The sequence below is a fragment of the Protopterus annectens genome, chromosome 11.part0 (assembly GCF_019279795.1).
Source record: "Protopterus annectens isolate FY-2018-M chromosome 11.part0, PAN1.0, whole genome shotgun sequence".
Taxonomy (NCBI): Eukaryota; Metazoa; Chordata; order Ceratodontiformes; family Protopteridae; genus Protopterus; species Protopterus annectens.
Window position 1 is genome coordinate 376163665 of NC_056745.1, and position 14204 is coordinate 376177868.

Sequence of the window (14204 nt, forward strand, 5' to 3'; positions counted from 1 at the left end):
TGACAAAGAAATAAGGACATCAGAGCAGAAGCCAAGTATCTCCAGTTGCAGAGAACAGAAGCATAGGATTGATGAAGCTAAGAGGGCAGCTGCCTCAGTTGCAAAGTATCAGGAGGTTCTATCAAGAAGTATAGTTCTTGCATTCTTGTTTTCTGAACCAGCATTTTGAAAAGCAAGTACAGAAAGGCATTTCAACACGTGTGTTAAACTGCTTAAGTCTTTTTTTTTTATGCTCTTCAATTGAAAAGCTGAGGGGCAGAGATCTGGTAAAGGCTGAATGTACCAATGGTTTGCTACAACAGGTGAAGAGCTGAGGGGGTGGGGTGCTATAACTAGATGAGCCAGCGAAGGTCAATGAGGACAGATTACAGTACTTCAGACACATGTCCAAGAAAACAAAAGACAATCTGGTGAAGAAATGTTGGGACAGACAGGAAGATGGATGGATTGTGTGAGAGAAGACACACTGTCAAAGAAGGCAAGACAGTGGCATTGAATCAAGAGAGATGGTGATAGTTGACATGACACCCTGACCTCATGTAGAAAATGGGAAAAGGGGGGGTTGACAATAATAATAATAATGATGATGATGATTTGTGAGCCAGTTTACATTTATATGAGATTATCCACAATACCGGAGTGTGAGATGGTGTTTAATGCCTTTGTGAGGACTAAATATGTTGTGAGCAGTGAATTACTCTCATCTTTTGCCTCAGAGACCTTCTCAAAGACATCAACCACATTAAGTAGGCAGGATTTGCACTTGACTATTGCAGACTGCATACAGGGAAATACTGGATAAGGTGGAAATGGGTGCACATAAGTGTCTTTTTGTAATGGTAAAAAATTGTCAAGAGGTTGGGGTCAGCATAATCGTTAAGGCATTTACCTCACAGGAACTAGGTACAGGGTTTGATTCTCACCTTTAGCCACTATCTGGTTGTTATAGATATATATAAAATACTCTCCAAACTAATTGCCTAGTATATGGCAAGTCCTCATTATTACAGTGGTAAGTATCCCTGCCTGTTACATCAGAGACTAGGGTTTGCTCTCTGGACAGGGAGTGCTAATCTGGCTCAATTCCTCATATCTGTCCTTGGTTTGACAGCTTCACCTGAGAGTTGTTCAAAGAATTTTGCACTTCTGCTGATTATTTTTCCTGTATTTCATAAGAATCCTGGATTATTTGTTACATTTCTCACACTTAAGTAGTGTAAGCGTTCCTGTGGTAAAACTTGTTTTTCTGATTCTATATAAGCCCAGTGTTTGTGTGGGTTTGTGCTCAGTTCCTCAGAGCTGTTCTTGGTTTGGCTACTTCACCTGAGAGTTACAGAGAATCTGTTGCACCTAAACCCACTGCTCAAAGAATAAGAATAAGTATAATGTTTTACTTTGCTGATTATTTTTAATGTATCCTGTATTAGTTGTTGCATTTCTCACACGTAAGTAGAGTTTCAAAGCTAAACTGTTTCCACTGCTACTGCTGTAGTACTTAATTATATTGTGTCTGCTAGTTTTACAGGACTGTAGTATCTAGATTCCTGCACTTGAGCTCTAGAACCAGCATTTTTATATTAACCATTCCCTCCAATCGGTCTACTTTGAGTGTATACATTAAGTTCCAATGGGCATGGCCTAAACCTTTAAAAAAACATGAAGTTATCACCTCACAGTTCAAAACCATGTTTATATCTCTAGAACTATAAACGCTACTAGAAAAACTGTTAATGGCAAACTGTTCAGCACAAATTAACCTGTATAGCTGTTAAATTTATTTGATTCTATATCCTAAACTGGACTTCAGAAGCCACAACAAACAGCAAATATTAGTTTTTTTGTAATGTTGCATAAACAGATTACTGTATCTCAGTAACCATTCAATAATTATACATACTGCTAGCAGTATTTTATTACTGCAGCTCTGAGCTTTCATGTGAGGCTATAAAGTTCTGTGTCAAATCCATCTCAGTTGGAGGCTGCTGGCTGAAAGCTTATTGTGCGCTTTCCTCATTGGTATGTTGGCTTTGCTGTTGTAAAACTTGTTTTTCTGATTCTGTATAAGCACAGTTTACATGGGCTTGTGCTCAAATCCTCAGAGCTGGTCTTGATTTTGTGTACTTCATCTGAGAGTTACAGAGAATCTGTTGCATCTAAAGCCATCCACTGCTAAAAAGAATGAAAATAAGTATTATTTTGTACTGCCGGTGATTAATTTTACTGTATTTCATAAGAATCATGTATAATTTGTTACATTTCCCACCCTTTAGTAGAGTTTCAAAGATGACCTGTTTCCACTGCTGATGTAGTACTTAATTACATTGTGTCTGCTAGTTTCACAGGACTGTATCTAGATTGTGTGGTTTCCCTGCATTTGAGCTCTAAAACCAGCATTTTCACACTGAGCATTTTCTGACTGCAGTTGTATGACAGAAGTGTTCTGTACCAAACCTATCTGAGTTGGGGGCTGCAGACTGAAAGCATATTGTGTGTTTTCCTGATTGGTCTGTAGGCCTTGTGTTGAAAAACTTGTTTTTCTGTTTCTATATAAGCCCAGTGTTTGGATCAGACTGGTCTCTGTGCAGCGGCAGTTAGCAGTGCCTAGTATCGATGGAAGCACATGCAAGTTAAAATTTCCCTTAGAAAAACTATCTCTGCAACCTTCCCCAGTTCCCCTGCTGCTCTAGGAGCATCTGAGTTGCACACAGAGCAGCATCGCCTTGTTGGATAGCTGCAGTTCACACTGTGTATAGCACCCATTCTTCATCATGTGCTCTGATCCCAGTCCAGTTAAATCTACCCACACTTCTCCCTAGTTAAACTCATAGTAATAAACCTGAAACCATGGACAGGTACTTTCCTGCTATCTCTGTGGCCAGCCTGGTGGACATGGGCATCCTGAGACAATGCAGGAATTGTCTCATGTATACCGCCAACCACATAATCCTGAAACAAACAAACATGATATGCGAGAGGTGTAGTTACACTATGAAAATTGAGACATGACTCTCACATCCTGACAAATCAAATGACAAACATGTTGTTGCACATGCACATCCTTTCCCTCACTTAATAAGGTTTCAACACATAAACCTACATATGCGGATGTACTCACAAGTAATTTACCAATACCTCAGTGGCCTCCCATATGCTGCCCTCAGAAACCACATGCAAACAAACTAAATTAACACCAATGATTTCTCATGAAGATACATATCACAGTGCAAAACACCACACATTCAAACATCTTGGTCATAGGAGACTCCATTGTAATACACACAGATGCCCCACTCACCAGGTTGGATAAAGAGATTGTTATAGTCAGTGGCTTGTCACCAGATCATGCAGTCAGGTCAATCAATCAGAACTACCAATATGACTCAAGTCATAATCCATGTGGGTGTGAATGACCTGAGATGTACCTCCTTTGACTATATGAAGAGAGACATGATGAACCTCTCTTCTCTGAATACATATCACAGGCTGGTATAACCCTCACATTGAGCAATATTTCACCCTCATCAAGAATGATACCACAATGCAAACAGAAAATCCTTGGCTTCAATAACTGAGTTAGCTACTGGTGTCATTACAATGGGATCCAGTATTTTTCAGCCTGGGACAACATAATCAATAGACCACATTGCTCTTCCAGAGATGGTCTGTACATGTCACTCCTAGGCTTTCAAGTACTGGCCAAGGCATTCGTTATCCCCATAGTGCCTTTTTTTTAGGCAGTGCCAAACCAACAGCTCTACCAACATAACAAATTCTTCTAATGCCAAGCTGCAACTACTGCTGCTCAATGCTAGAAGTCTTATCAAGAAACTGCACTCCCTGCAAGCTCCCCCCACCCTGGAGAATGCTGACATCTGTACAGTTATAGAGATATGTTGCAAGGTTGAGGAAAGCATCCCAGCAGTGCAAGGCTACAATAACTATTACACATTCAGATCATACCTCAAGATTGGTCAAGCAGGATGGCTCACTTGAGCTACTCCATGTCAAACTGTTCATAGGCAAAACCCCCACCATATCATCTCTAGCTACAGGTCCCCAACCATGAACCATGAGAACCATTCCTCATATCTGAGGTTACTCATGGGTGATTTTAACTACCCCTCCATAAACTGGGAAACATATACAACCATTAACATGCAGGATCAGAAATTCATGGATTTTGTCAATGCAAATGCTCTCGAACATCTGGTCTGCACTCCCACTAGGTGCTCAAATATCCTTCACATAGTACTCACAAACATGGGGGAGTTTTGCACCCTCTCCCCAGTGTAATGTCCTCATTGGTAAGATCAGATCATAAATCCTTCTCCTTTGAAATAAATATAACAGCAGAACCTCTATCAAACATTAAAATCCTAAAGCATTTTTCCAAGGCAAATTACCTTCTATTACTTACTAGCATAGGTCATTTTAAAGCTCCTCCTAACCCCCAAAACACAGAAGCCTATGCAGAAGTATAGACTGATGCCCTGTACAACCACTTAAACAACTGCATAGAAACCGCAGTACCTGATCGAACTAAACCCAGGTCTAGCTGAAAAAACAAACCACCCTGCTAGATCCCTGGCATAAGTAGATTATACAACAGAAGAAGTTCCTATCTAAAAGTAAGTGGGAGGGAGCACAACAGAGAAAAAAATCCCTCATTATTCTCAATAGGCAAATCAGGGAACTAGTCAAGTCTTCAAAAGCTAAATATGAGACTACAATAGCCACCCAAGCAAAGGATAACCACAAATCATTTTCTAGTTATGCCCAAAACCTTAAGGGAAACACTCAATAATATGCTGAGTTGGCAGTAGATGGCACTCCCTGTACTCAGCCAGATGAAGTGGAAAATCAGCTGGTCAATAAATTAGGCTCAGATTTCACCCCCTCATCACTTCCAGTCACTCCCCATGAAATACCTCCTACCATTCCTTTCCTGCTATCACAAAAGAACAGGTCATCACTGTGCTCTCTAAAGCTAGAAACACAGCTTCAATAGGCCCTGATGGAATCCCAGGGTGCCATTTAAATAGCTTGAAACATGACCTAGCAGACTCACTCAGATATCTATTTAACCACACTCTCAAGACAGGCTTTCTCCCAGTAGAGTGGAGGACAGCAACAGTCATCCCTCTGTACAAAGGCAGACTATCAACAGACCAAGAAAACTACCAACCCATAAGTCTAACTAGCATCATATGCAAGGCTATAGAAAGGATAATCATGGACCTGACTCACAAAAACATAGGAAATCTCCAGACTCTAGACGAAACCCAATTTGGTTTCATCAAGGGCAGATAATGCCTGCTCAGTCTGATGGATATCTTTGAGAAGATCACCGAGGTCATGGATGAGGGTAAGATAGTGCATACCTTCAACCTTGACCTGGCCAGGACATTTGACACAATACCCACTTGGGCATTGTAGATAAAAAAAATTGGGCATAAACCTCTACATCACTAGATGGATAGCCAAATATTTCACAGATAGGACACATGTTATTAGAATGGAATCCACATCCAGCAAGAGGGAAGTCACCAGTGGAGTACCACAGGGTTTAGTGCTGGGCCCCCTTCTGTTTGGGATATACTTCTCAGATATCAAGGCAAATGTAGATGAACTTTGGCTGACAAGGTTGCTGATGACTGCAAGTTAGGGACAATCACTGACTCCCCAAACAATGCTGATATTCTACAGAAAGGACTATCATAGACTACTAACTGTTGTCAAAACTGTGGTGTCAAACTAAATTCAAAGTAGTGCATAATAACACCCTTCAGGAAATCAAAAATCCCTGCAAATTACAATATTGATAGCACCCCCCCCCAAGAGTGGACTCAGTGGTGAGAGTTGTGGGTACTCAGATCGATAGTAATCTGAACTTTGACCACCATGTCTCCATGGTGATGAAGAAATCCTTCTATGTCACTCATCTTATAAGTAAGTAAGGGCATGGCATCTAGATCTAAGGGTGTCATAGTACCACTATACTTGCCCTCATCAGACCAATAATTGAGGACAGTGCACCCTTTTGCCTGTATCTCACCAGGCACCTACAAAAGTTAGAGCATCCTTACAGGATTCTCACCTAAAAAGTGCAGGGTATAACCAACATGTCATATGCGGGCTGATTAAAAGTCCTATCACTGTATTCAGTTTCCTACTGATTACTGAGGGGGTGATCTATGCCTGACCTACAAAGCAGTCTTTGACCCAGCCCTGATGGAAATGTTCCATATTTGCAAAACTAACCACATGTGAGGATATCTGACACAAATAGATCATGCTGGAGGAACAGATATGAGTCACAGAGATTGTCCCTCCTCTGTAATAAGCCTCCTATTCCCGTGAAGCAAAGCCCTTCCCTGACCATCTGAACCAATGAATGAGAATTCGTAAATTCATTCCTGGAGTGGCGCCGACAAAACGGTATCTGAACTGTGGCTATTATTTTAAAATGCATTTACTTTCTATGAAAACTAAAACAGATTCTAGCAAATGACTCCCAGATCTCAATACTCTGCTTCAACTTATTGGCCTGCTGCTTTATTTCTGAATCTTTCAGGTGTTTCAGATATTCTGTTTTGTTTCTCTTTCTAATGGGAAAGAAAGATGTCAAGCACAATGATTAATTTATGATATGATCGGGGCTGTATCGCACAGTTAGGCTATTCATCTCTGTTATTATCAAAAGTCCTTTACTTGAATCAAAGCTGACAAAGTGTTACCAGAGCACTGCCTTATTAGCTGAGTATTGTTAACTTCTGATTTTTATTCCTGTGTTTGACATCTCATATCACTACATGCATCACTCTAGTCAACACAAGAGCAAGTCTCACTGTGACTCTCTCATCTTTCTTATCCCTGTTTCTTTCTCTTTTATCCCCACCAGTGCTCCTCCAACTAACCTAAATCCGAAATCCTAATTTACTAATACCGCCTCCTTACCTACCTCATCATCTTACCTGTCTACTGTTATCTCAACCTCTCCACCATCAGAACTTTTTCTATTTATGTTTTTTTTTATTATTTCTGCTTACTCCCTTCCTTCTCCTCTGTTTTATTTTTTTTGTTTCTGCTCTAGTGACATCCTACCTCATTAATGTCAATATACATATACTGAAACTGTGTGTATTATCATTGATTTTGTATTTCCATCTATTACATGCTAAATGTCTTTGACTTATGTAAAATAATATAACTTCTAAAGTATAAAATTAATGTCTTTACTATTTGTCTGATCACTACCTGGAAAGTAATACTGAAAATGTTTAATTAATATTATTGTTCATTATGTATTTTATGCAGAACTTTTCTCTCAAGATATCTGCTGAAAATGGGACTTGTGTCCAGTTGAACTTTCTCAGTAAACAAACGACAATAAATAAAAATAAAATATATAAATAAACAAGTTTGCACTTGCAGGGAGAATATAACAGTGTTTGTCAAACAGTTGTGCAGATCTTTTGATACTGACCCAAAGTCATCAATATACACACTATTAGCTTTATCGTAAAACCGAATGAAGAGCCCATACAATGTGATATTAATTCATTAATTTCTAGAAAGGCTCAGCAAAAGAGAAAGTTTAAAAACAAGCTTGATGTCCATAACATCAGGGAGCCTACAAAAAACATCATATCAAAATAATATCATCAAATGGTTAAAAAGTCACACAGATAAACCATTTAGTAAAAACTTCAAGTCTTCACTGAAATCTTCACTTCACTTCACCACATTAAACCTCCTGTAGTGGGAACTAAAGGCATATAACATCAACCTTGTGTTTAAGCTCTATGTTTCTCAAGTATGCCCAGACAACCTTCTTATGTTGTACAGACAAACCCCAAAAAAATGAAAAATGGCATGCCTACAGCTAGTGGGGTTTGCCTTTATTGATCTGCATATCAGGCATGTTTTTATTTTTAAACTCTGTGTTTCTCAAGTATGGACAAGCAATTCATGTATGCTGTCCTAATAAGCTCAGAAAAAGTGGGAAACATGGAATGTGTACAGCTAGTGGGGGTGGGCTTTATTAGTCTGAATGTACCAGTAAAGACTTAAAAAAGTAAAAATAAAATGCTGTGGGTATTCAGAAGCCATGTATATGAACCACAGGTATGCCCTTAAGGAGTCATTTGTATATATCCCATGGGCATCCACTGCAGGAAGATGAAGGAAATTACACAGTGAAGACTCTGGCTTTGGGGAGTCTTTCTTGTAGTTTTTACTAAATCATTTGTCACTGTGACCTTTTTACTTTCTTGTTTGGATGTTATTTGGGATATATGCAGTCACCGTAATGTTATGAGCATCAGACTTGTTTTTAAAGTATGGCCAAACACTCCACTTATGCTATACTGACAAGCTCAGAAAAAGGACAAAACATTGCTGCTTGGCTTTATTCACTTGACTGCACCAGTAAAGATGCAAAAAGTAAAAATAAAAGTAATTACTTTTAAAAAACTATGTAACTATGAGTCTTTTTTGTAGTTTTTACTAAATAGTTTGCCTGTGTGACCCCTTTACCCTTAGGTTTGGATACATTTACTAATTCTAATACATTAAAAGCAATATATTTTATTGAAACCTTTGGAATATGAATTTTGCATCTCTCAAGAAAATAAAATATTTTATTGGAATCTTTAGAACATTCATTTTGTATTACTCAAGAAATATAAGTTGCATCACAACATCTATCAAAAATGCCTTAACTATTTAAACAAACATGAATGAGAAAATTAATTTACAAATGTTCAGGTTAAAATATAGGCTAGGATTAATTCACAGACATACAGCACATAGTACAATGCTAATTAGCAAGTTTAGCACCATGCACAGGGTCTGGGTAGTTCAGAGATAATGCTAATAACTGTCCACTTAGCTGTGAGCCACCTCATGCAGCACACCAATACAATATTAGCTGCCCTCATCTGTGAATCCAGCCTTAGAGAAAAAAACAAGTCTGATAAGCAATTGTGTAGAATAAGCACTAGAATCAGGTGTACACCCTTCACAATCTAATTATTAGTTATAATCGGAAAGTAAATAAGAAAACAAATACACTATCCAGAGGACTGCATGAAATTTTAGAACAGTATGTATATGTATTTAACAGAGTGGTGCCATACAGCAAAAGTCAGCATTGTTGCATTACAGCCTTTGTTTCTCTAATTTCATTCCCAGGTGGGACTATATGCTCTTCTTGTATATGTCTGCGTTTCTTGGATTGCAGGAGGGTGAGTCTGTTTCCATGCACAGAGCAAATATATGCCATTAGGAGAATCTTCTAAACTGCCTGCTGGTATGCATGCGGTGTGTGTATGGGAATCCTGTGATCACAGAGAAAGAGGGCTCAATGACGGGATGTTTTGGAATCCCCACAACTGAACAGCAATCCTGCCAAAAAGATAAATGTGATGAAATCTAGTGCAGTACAGTCACTTAGTACAGTAACACTGTAATTGCACTATACATTTCATAGGAGAACAAAGATCAGGATGCAGACAAACATACAGACAAGCAACAGACATCAGAAACTATAGAGAATTTTGTGCACATCTCCATTCCTTGACAGTTTTCTTAGAAAAAAAAATAATATATATATATGGGTCCCCGTTACATGGTCGACATTTCAGAATGTCAAAGACCATATGGCCGAGACCATATGATTGACATTTGAAATGTCGACCATGCGGAACCGGCATCTCCATACAGTGCGGAATGGAAAGATTTCCATCTTCCGCACTGTAGTGTGATCTCAGAGTTGGTATATTTGAGTTCCGGGGGGTGTGGGGGTGCAAGGGGGCATAGCCCCCCCATCTAGCAGTTTTTGTTGTCTTTTTTTTTTTTTTTTTTTTTTTTATGGTTGACTTTTCGAATGTCGATCATATGGTCGACCATATGGTCTTTGACATTCTGAAATGTCGACCATATGAAGTAGATCCATACACACACAGACACACACACACACACATATTACCATTTACACTTAGTTATTACTATAGGTGAATCTAATAGCAGCAACAAAAAGCGCATGGCGGTACTTCTGCTGTCTTCTGACGGTAGACAAGTAAAGTGATGGGAACTACAACCTGGATGATTAAGGGCAGTGTTAAAGCTGCTACTGTTATGGAAGCTAGAAGTTAGAAGTGGGTAACAACAGAAAGATAAAGGTTTTTCACTCAATCAGAGACAGGGATGGGATAAAACAAGGTGGTGGCAAGCAGGATACTGGGAGAGGACAAGAATGACATAGGGTATGGTAAAGCAGTTACATAATTTGGGGAGGAGGTATTATGATTTTAGTAAGGAGATTTTACATATGGAAGCACACACTGTTTTTTTTGGCCCCTGTTCATAAGAATAAATTTTAAATATCTGTAGATTACAAGGCCGAAACTCAAAATCCTGAAATAATGCTAAATGTTTGCATGAAAGAAGATACAAAGCATGGGCTTACCACACAATGAACTAAAATAAATATTCTGGACTGTGGCTAAGCTTCTTATACTCCCCATGTGACAGCTTTGTCCCTAAACTCCCAAGTATATATTCTACATGTAGGTTTGTGTAACCCCAGAGGCAAAGAAAAAATGATTTAAAAGGAAAAATGCGGTTTATTTATTTTCAGTTGGTGCGGACCACCAGAAGCAGACTTTGATGGCAGTGGTAGTAGCTGACAAATTGTTGTCATGTATCCTCAGCAGGATAAATTTTAGAAGCATTGTGTTATGCTCCTGATCTACTGGGTCCTAGTCAGGTCAGTTTGGAAGGTTATATAAGGAAAGGAACCTTGGAGGAAAAGCACCAGAAGGGTGAGTGGTATGGAGAGGAAAGGATAAGACTGGAGACTAGATGAGCAAAAACTCTCCTCACCTGAGTGCAAAAGATACAGAGATGGGAGAACATGATATTCTTTCAAAAAATCTTGTCAAGGAGAAATAAATGGGTTTTTGTACTAGGAAAGACAGTGGAAGCTTGAAGGGGCATCTAGCACAGTCAGCAGACTCTACAGACTGTTCTCCTGTATAGACCCACAACCTCTTATATCTGTAAAATTACCTCTTCCCAAGGAGAGCAGTGAACAAACAGAAAATCATTGACTTCAGTAATTGGCTTAGCTACTGGTGTCATTACAAGGGGAGCCCGTATGTTGGGACAACATGGTCAATAGACCATGCTGTTCTTCCAGAGATAATCTGCACGTGACTGCTAAGCTTTTGTGTACTGGCCAAGGCATTCGTTATCCCCATAGTGCCTTTTTTAGGCAGTGCCAAACCAACAGCTCTACCAATGTAACAAATTCTTCTAATGTCAAGCTGCAGCTACTGCTGCTCAATGCTAGGAGTCTTAACAAGAAACTGCGCTCCCTGCAAGCTCTCCTCACCCTGGAGAACAATACTGACAACATCTGTATAGTTACAGAGACATGTCGCAAGGCTGAGGAAAGCATCCCAGCAGTGCAAGGCTACAATAACTATTACACATTCAGATCACACCTCAAGATTGGTCAAGCAGGATGGCTCACTTGAGCTACTCCATGTCAAGCTGATCATAGGCAAAACCCCCACCATATCATCTCTAGTTACAGGTCCCCAACCATGAACCATGAAAACCACTCCTCATATCTGAGGTTACTCATGGGTGATTTTAACTACCCCTCCATAAACTGGGAAACATATACAACCACTAACATGCACGGTCAGAGATTCCTGGACTTTATCATTGCAAATGCTCTCAAACAGCTGGTCTGCACTCCCACTAGGGGCTCAAATATCCTTCACATAGTACTCACAAACATGGGTGAGTTTTGCACCCTCTCCCCAGTGTAATGTCCTCATTGGTAAGATCAGATCATAAATCAATTTCCTTTGAAATAAATGTAATGGTAGAACCTCCATCAAACGTTAAAATCCTAAAGAATTTTTCCAAGGCAAATTACCTTCTATTAAGTGATAGTATAGGTAATTTATTATATCTGTAAAAGTACCTCTTCACAAGGAGAGCAGTGAACCAATGAAATGGAAGGGACTTCCAGAATGGATGTTGGTGAGGACTCAAGTGAGACATTCAAGAGGGTATGGGAGACTTGGAGAAGAGGTAAGGTAGGAGATATAGATGGAGGGAACATAGAACATCAAATGTTAATTATCACTAAGCTATCAGAAGACAATTTAATGTAATATAACACTTTGTATTTGCTTTTAATGCAATATAAACATTTATATTTGCTTTCATGTATATATGCAGTTTTATTTCAGGATTTTGAGTTTCTGCCTTTGAATTCTGTCTTTTCTGGATTTTGTTTTCCCTTTTATGATCTACAGTAACTTCATCTTATGTCTTATCAATGGAAGTCATCACTTTCAGCAAAGGTAGCCAACAAGCAGGAGATCACATTAATGTTTGCACTGTGGGAGGTTACTGGGTGGAGGAGGGTGGGGATTCCAACTGCCTTTTTGGGTAGTGAGCCAAATGCAAAAGACAAGTGTCTGTAGCAGTCTGATTGGCCAGATCTGAACCAGATTGTAGGGGTGCATGGCTATACATCAATTAATTTTTGTGTCATTCATTCCAATGGAAAAACATTACCCTCAATTTACACATAAAATACAAATATAGCATTTTTTGAGTGGGAAAGTCCCCCTTTACCCCCCACCCTCTCATACACATACACTACCATATCTATAAATATACTGTCTATGAAATTCCACATCAAAAGTGTAAATGAGAAACTGCTTACTCCCTTAATTCTACATTCTCAGAGATTATACTGTAAAGCTTTCAACAAAACAGGGAATTAACTAAACATAGCAGCAGATTCTCATCTCAGCAAAAAGCAAATTGATTAACAGCATGACTCCCGCTTTTGGCAGTATACAAACAAGAGGATTGCCTTGAGTTTGTTTGGTGTGGTTTTGCAGAAAGATTCAGGATTCCTTATTTAAGGGTTAGAATTGGAGGATGGACATGAAACTGGAAATTATTGAGGTTTATGTCAGATATTGTTGAAAAGAAACTGACAAACGAGTGAGCTATTATAATATTTTTGGGATCTTTTCTATACTGCATTGACCGCAGAACATGTTTCAGTAAAGACATAAAGGCGGCACCTAAAAGTATCTGATCAATTTACCAGCATGGGAGCAACTGAAACAGACTCAAGAACCATGTGACACACTGCACGCATTATGAATTATGGGTACTCAGTACATAAAATGATACTACTAGATACAGATATAGATATACATATATTACATCCCTCCCATTAAACTTATCACATTTTATAATAGTAGTAAACATTATCTATACTACACTGTGCATGTAATGTGGGTAACATTTTTGGGAACCCAGTATTGTATATGCAGTCACACAACATTTCAGCATTTATTATTTCTGTGTAGCAGCTGAAACCATCAGTCTTTGCCATGGCAGCATGTTTCATAGTCTTTCCATTGATTAGAGTTTTGATTATTCTTCCAGCTTTATAGATGTCTGTGTTTTCAAGTGTTATGAATACCTCAGAGGTAGGCAAATTTTTGTTTAGGCTTCTAACATTGAGCAGTGACACGTTAATATACTCCTGACTGGAAATTGCTGGGTTGGCAGGTTTAGAAGACTGACTTTACACAAAAATGCACAATAGGGTCAGAAAGCATCTATGCCAATGTGTGAAGCCCTGGGTAGGGGAGTATAACTTTTGACCAGCTAGCTCTCTCTTTCCAAGCTGACACTTTTGACCCCCCCCCCAAAATGACACCAATTACTGAGCCAGCTGTTGAAGCTGAATAGTTTTTGTTTATATTATTGCAGCATTGGCAGCGATTGCTGAATACTGCGCAGGACTAGCTGCTTGCCAGCCACAGAGGCATAAATGCAGACCTCAGCCACAACTCTCTTCATATCATCCAAGCTGGAACATCAGAGGCCATTCATATCCACATGCGCAATGACCAGGTTGTGTGTACATTTTGAGGTGAAAAGATCTAAGAGCTTAGCACCAGAGCCAGAGCATGGTCAAATGGGGCCTTAGGCAGGGTAATAGATCAGGGCCTGCCAGAGCAGCTCCTTCTGTGACAACCCCCCACCCCCCACAGCAGCCCCCTTACAGACATTCCAGTGTTTTATTACTTGGCTATTTTTCATCAGTGACCAACACTGTTTAAATCTGTCAGTGTGCATACTATTTTCTT